The following is a 6089-nucleotide window of genomic DNA, read 5'->3' on the forward strand; positions in this document are numbered from 1 at the left end:
AAACTTACTTTCTTTTATGCTAATGTAAAATCAACTTTTTGTTCATATGTACTCTCTCAATCTATTTGTTGATTGTGTTTCTTCACACGACATCTACCTTGATCTTTCACTCATTTTCAGATTTATAAATACTTCGAATGGCTTACAACTTTTTTGACGGGGATATTGAATCAAGTGTGTAACATATGGAGCAAAATATGAACCGCCAATCAATACATATTTGATTTCACATCATTTTCGTCATCAATACCAAATCATCAGTTACTAGTACAATGAAGCTAAATACAAACAAATATTTTGTCTGTGGTCATTGCTTATAGAAGATACATGACCACTCTTATCAAGTTGCGTTGTGCATATCTCTCATATCCAATCTATCATAGGACAACTTTGTCTGTGGTATATGGCTGTTCGCTGGAATGATATCGACTTAACATATGCACCCTTTTTTCACCCTTTACAAAAGTTGTGCGAGTTCTTTAATCAATCAGAGAAACGTACTGCACTAAAAAACTGAGAGTGTAGTGGAAGTGCATGAAAATGCATGCCCATCTAGTGAAGGTATCCACTTTGCACGCACCAAAAAAAACTTCCGTATTGATCACTTATCAGTTAGCTTAACCAACAGAATCATTGTTTGATTAATCCACTTAATTGCATCAAGTCCTGTAGTCAATCATCATTAAAGAAGTTGTTTTGCAGAAGATTATAGAAGAGACCTGAAATATATTACTATAATGATTGCATGTGGTATGTGGTGGGTGGGTGTGGTCACAGTCCCTGAACATAAAATGGACCATACACTATCTGATGTGACCTACAATTATACAGCTGGCATTACATTCTGCAAGAGGGTCCTAGTGATCAGGACATCTAGAAAGAGAATGTTACACACTTTAGGTAGACTAGATTTGTGCCCGTGCTACGCACCCGTCATTTTATTTCTTTAATTCGATGTGCGTGAGGCTTCGTCCTGCCCAGTTTCGTGGGGATGCATATTTGATTTGGTGTCAGCAAGGCTTCGTCCCGTCCCGTGGAGATGCATTTTTGATTTGGTGTGCGCGGGGCTTGGTCCTGCCCCGCCCCGTGGGGATGTATTTTTAATTTTGTGTGCGCGGGGCTTCGCCCGCCCGTGGAGATGCATTTTTTAGTTTGGTGTGCGCGGGGCTTCGCCTTGCCCCGCGGAGATGCATTTTTGATTCGGTGTTTGCGGGGTTTCGCCCCGCCCCGTGGAGATGCATTTTTGATTTGATGTGTGCGGGGCTTCGCCCCGTCCCGTGGGGATGCATTTCTGATTTGGTGTGTGCGGGGCTTTGCTGTCCTGTGGGAATGCATTTTTGATTTGGTGTGCGCGGAGCATCTCCCAGCCCAGTGGCGATGTATTTTTGATTTGGTGTGGCGGGCAAACACGTTAAATAGGTGAAGAATATGTGTATATGTATATTTTATTTATTTTTTCATTTTATTTTCGCAGAAAATATGTGGATTTTTCCCCATTTATATATTAATTTGGAAAAAAGAGTCCTTATACGGTAGATATTCGATTTCCAAATTGAATTTGGACTTCCATAAAATTCCAAACACGGTAGATTAGGTTTTCCTTTTGAGTTTGTAATTTTTAAACCAATCATACGTTGTCAAGTGTCCTCGCGAATTCTAAATTGAATTTGGTTTCCTTTTTATTTATCTTTTCCTATTCTTTTTAAATCAATCATACGCTGCCAAATGTCCTTACCAAAACACTCGTTTCACAAAACTAAAGAAAGGCCTATTTCGACCAATAGAAAGTGAGGGTTTCCTCATCATTCAACGTGTGAGCTTTATTTGTCTAGGCCTTTAAGTCTTTAGATGAGGATTAATGGGATTGGTATTTGGTATGTGGTGTTTGTCAGATGGATACAGCTAAAGTCACTCAAGGAAAATAACTTTGAAAAGAAGTGGTTATCAGATCTCTCACACATAGACAAGTTTTAAGTATATTTTGGCAAGTTCTCATGAAATGGTATATAATGGGATAACGGATTCATTTAGCATGGACACTCTGAGTTCGTAGGGATAATAATTTTCCTATGAATCAGACTGCTGATCACTATATAAGCTGCGGCTAAAATTGCAAAAATAAGAATTTGAATCCCGCTTGTGGACAATCCAAGGAACATAACAGGTAAAGGTACCACTCTATGTTATCATCTACTGTAAAATTTGTATTCATTTGTAAAAACCTATAAAAATAAAAAAAAAGTGCCGCAGAATCAATCTCAACTGAAAATATTTACTAGACACCAAGGAGATCGTAATTCCGAATATTCACCGGATATAGAAAATCGCAACCTTCAAAGAGAATAGCCAAACTAAGGTAGCAAAAGGGAATATTATGTGTGAAAAGATGCCAGAGACTCGGACAGGTCAGCTGTATAGTAGGTAATAAAAAATAGAATCAACCATTGAAGTCCTCTCCTTGTATAAAAACAGAGGCATGTCTCCTTGAAATTACATAACAGAGTGAAGAAATTTCTAGACAACAAAATGTTGGGTGCAATAATGAAAAATAACGAAAAATCAATTAAATAATTTTTTTTTTACTTAGCTCATTTGTAATGGAAGTGATCAATTTGACGAAATGGATGAGCTTCCGGATTTCTGCAACAACAACATGATTTTTTTTTTGGAAAACAGAGTGAGTCACGTGTTTAACTCGTTGTCATTAAAAATGAGTCATGCTATTACCCTCACAGGACGGAAATCTCCAGGATAAAACACCTTACTACATCTACTAATAACGTATCTAGTAGATGCTCAACTTGAGCTTGGCAACTCTGAAAAAAACTTAAGGAAAAACCGCGAACGCTTAAGAAAACAGTAAAAAATATTGCTCTTTAGGTGTCTCTAAAAAATAGAGAAACTCTTTTTCCCTTGGATTTCTATATGTCCACAAAAGTAGAGAAGCCTTGTTTATATAATCGACTAATTCGACTTAAGAAAAGGAACTCTCCGATGTAGGACCAAAAATTTGTATAGTCTCTTAAAACAACTTAAAATTAAAACATTTCCAATGTGGGACTAACTAATTTTCATTTCATAAACAAAAACTAGAATTTAATTTATTTAATTTAAAACACAAAATATTATATATATACCGTTTTTCCAACAATCCCCACATGAATGAAAACCTCAATAAAACATGAAAACACAGATAGATCTTGGTAAATCAACACCCCAATCTCACGAGCCAAACTGACTGATTAGACAAATAGGCCGTGAATATTGAAGTCATACTAGCCATTTCAACGTCCCCTCTCTCACATAAAAGTGTGTTGACCCCGGGGTCATATTATGGATTGCATAAATCATATAGTATGGAGAGCTTTCATCTTTAGTTTCTCACAAGTGAGACTAAAGGTTTCTTTCACCAAAGTGAAAATGCATGAACTAGTGATCCCTTAGTGACCCTTAGGTCCTAAGTTCCAGTAATATCAAAACCATCAAAAAAACAAGAAACTCATTTTCTCAAAATGAATTAAATTTTGATAAAAACAAAAATCACATAAAAAACGAAGGAAATACCATTTTAGGTAGAGGTGTCCATGAGGTCTCGAACCTTTTTTTGTAAGATATTACCGGAACTACTTGCTAGAGACAGTGAATGCGATGTCTTGAACTACTTGCGTTTGATGTAATACGCGATAACAACCACGCATGATATCTCCAAGGTTGCTTCCAAGCTCGTGTCGTTGTGTCCGTTTTTGTTCCTGGACATATCCTGTTTCTCAGAATGCTTTAGACAATTAGCTCATATTCTCATAGGAATCAACCCACTTCCTCATTCAGATAGGTTAGTTCCATCAAGAGTGTTTACTGCTACACCCCACTTCAATCTTAAATTGAAACTATAGAACTTATTAAGACTTATTTAAAAGTCATCCTCCACATGCAGTCACATTATCACATCTACACCATAGGGAAAGGACAGGAAATGAAATGAAATTCTCTGGTAATGTTTACCTTTCACCACCAAAAATTAGTTATCTCATTCGAAACCTTGATCTTGGGATCTCCAGTCAGCAAAGTTGAGTATCTTCCATTGCAAGTTTCATTGGTGACCTTCAACCACATCCCCCTCGATGCAATTCTAACTATCTCTTTGGAAAAAACTTTAGTCAAAGGTTGCGCGGTATTGTCCTTGGACTTTATCCAACCAATGGAAATAACACCTATTGAGATTAGTTGTTTTTATATTTAGCTATTACATCCTGGCTAACACAGAGTATAAATATAGCTGGCACATGCCTATGCCAGAGAGGAATGTCTTCTAAAAAGCATCTTAGGCACCCAGCCTCCTCTCGTGCTTTATCTAATGCAATACTCTCAGATTCCATTAATGAATTGAGAAATATATGTCTATTTAAAATCCCTCGTAGAGTTAGACTCCTTTGAGTCCATCATCTAACGCAATACTCTCATATCCATTCGTAGACTTAGACTCCTCTGAATCAACTATCTAGTTTGCATCATAAAATCCCTCAACGGAATGGGGATACCTTTCATAAATCAATAAAAGGTCATAGAGTATTTTAGTTACCATAATACTCTACTTAGTGCATCTAAATGCTCTTTCTATGGACTACCAGTATATCTACTTAACTTACTCACAATATAGGTAATGTCCGCACTCTTACAGTTCATTAAATTCACCATAAATCCTATAACTCTTGAGTATTCAAGTTAAGATACTCCATTACCCTTATTTTTCTTGAGTCTACAAGAAGAATCGTATGAAGTACAAAGAGGCTTAAAATCAGACTAGTTATATCTCTTAAGCACAAATTTAACATAATGAGAATAACTAAGACTATAAATGTTAGATTATCTTCTAATCCTCATCCCTAAGTCTTTCAAGTCAACATTCTCATTCAGTGCATATTTTTAGTGGAATTAATCACATCTATGTTTGTATCAAGTATAAGCATATCATCAACATACAAGCATACAATCACACATGCATCCTTAACAAGTTATTTGTAAATATACTTGTCGGATTCATTAACTTAAATCCACTACTCATTATCACATTATCAAATTTTACATGTCATTGTTAACGTGCTTATTTGAAAACCATACAAAGATTTGTTCAACTTACAAACTTTGTCTTCACAACCTTCCACTACAAAGTCCTCAGGTTGATCTATGTAAATTTCTTTATATAATTCACGGTTTTAGAAAAATTGTCTTAACATCCATCTGATATATCTCTAAGTTGTTTATGGCAGCAATAACAATTAACATCTCAACGGAAGTAATTCTCGTCATATGTGAATAAGAATCAAGAAAATCTACACTTTCTTTTCGTTTATAGCCTTTAGCTACCAACCTATCCTTATATTTTTCCACAGTTACATCTAACTTACGTTTCCTGTTAAAGACTCATTTACATCTTATGGTCTTACTCCCTGGAGGTAAACTAGAAAGCTCCCAAGTCTGGTTCTGATGGACTGAGTCTATTTCACTAAATGAAGCTTCTTAACAGAATGGGGTTTCAGTAAATGTTATAACTTCTTTATGAGTCTGGAGCTCAGAGTAATAAGCTAGGCATATTATAAAGTCAGGTCCATAAGAAGTCTCAGTTCTAATCCTTTAACTTCTCAAAGGATCAACTCTATTTCATCTTCTTTTGAAGGTAAATTCTGAATAGTTTAAAATACGTCTAGGGGATCAACAACACATCTTTAAAGAGAGACAGTTTTCAAATTAACATGTTCAAAAAACTGAACATCCCTAGACTCCATAATAGTATTCACACCAAAGTCAGAAAAGTCACACCAAAATCAGAAAAATCAGAACACACAACCAAAAATCTATATGTAGAAGTATACTCAGCATATCCTATATGATTACACAGATAACAATTTTGGTTCTTATCTTAGTTCTCTTACGGAGAGGAATGACAACCTTAGTCAAACACCCCCACACTTTGACGTATGCATAATAAGGTTGTCTATCTTTCCATACTCATATGGAGTTTTATCTGATCCTCTAACGGTTATTCTATTCAGGATATGACAAAATTAGAGGACGACCTTCCCCCCCCCCCC

This window comes from Papaver somniferum, unplaced genomic scaffold, assembly GCF_003573695.1.
Source record: "Papaver somniferum cultivar HN1 unplaced genomic scaffold, ASM357369v1 unplaced-scaffold_158, whole genome shotgun sequence".
NCBI lineage: Eukaryota > Viridiplantae > Streptophyta > Magnoliopsida > Ranunculales > Papaveraceae > Papaver > Papaver somniferum.